Source organism: Lampetra fluviatilis, unplaced genomic scaffold (assembly GCF_964198595.1).
Source record: "Lampetra fluviatilis unplaced genomic scaffold, kcLamFluv1.1 SCAFFOLD_206, whole genome shotgun sequence".
NCBI classification, from domain to species: domain Eukaryota; kingdom Metazoa; phylum Chordata; class Hyperoartia; order Petromyzontiformes; family Petromyzontidae; genus Lampetra; species Lampetra fluviatilis.
In genome coordinates, this window is record NW_027621378.1 from 64,477 (window position 1) to 65,000 (window position 524).

Below are 524 nucleotides of genomic sequence, written 5' to 3' on the forward strand. Positions count from 1 at the left end.
GATGATGGTGGTGATGGTGGTGGTGGTGGTGGTGGTGATGGTGGTGGTGATGGTGGTGGTGATGGTGGTGGTGGTGATGATGATGATGATGGTGGTGATGATTCTACTGATGCTGATTCTACTGATGATGATGATTCTACTGATGATGATTCTAATGATGATGATGGTGGTGATGGTGGTGGTGATGGTGGTGGTGATGGTGGTGGTGGTGATGGTGGTGGTGGTGATGATGATGATGATGGTGATGATGATGATGGTGATGATGATTCTACTGATGATGATTCTACTGATGATGATTCTACTGATGATGATGATTCTACTGATGATGATTCTAATGATGATGATGGTGGTGATGGTGGTGGTGATGGTGGTGATGATGGTGGTGGTGGTGATAGTGATGGTGGTGATGGTGATGGTGGTGATGGTGGTGATGATGGTGGTGATGATGATGATGATGATGGTGGTGGTGGTGGTGGTGATGGTGGTGATGATGATGATGATGGTGGTGGTGGTGGTGGTGATGG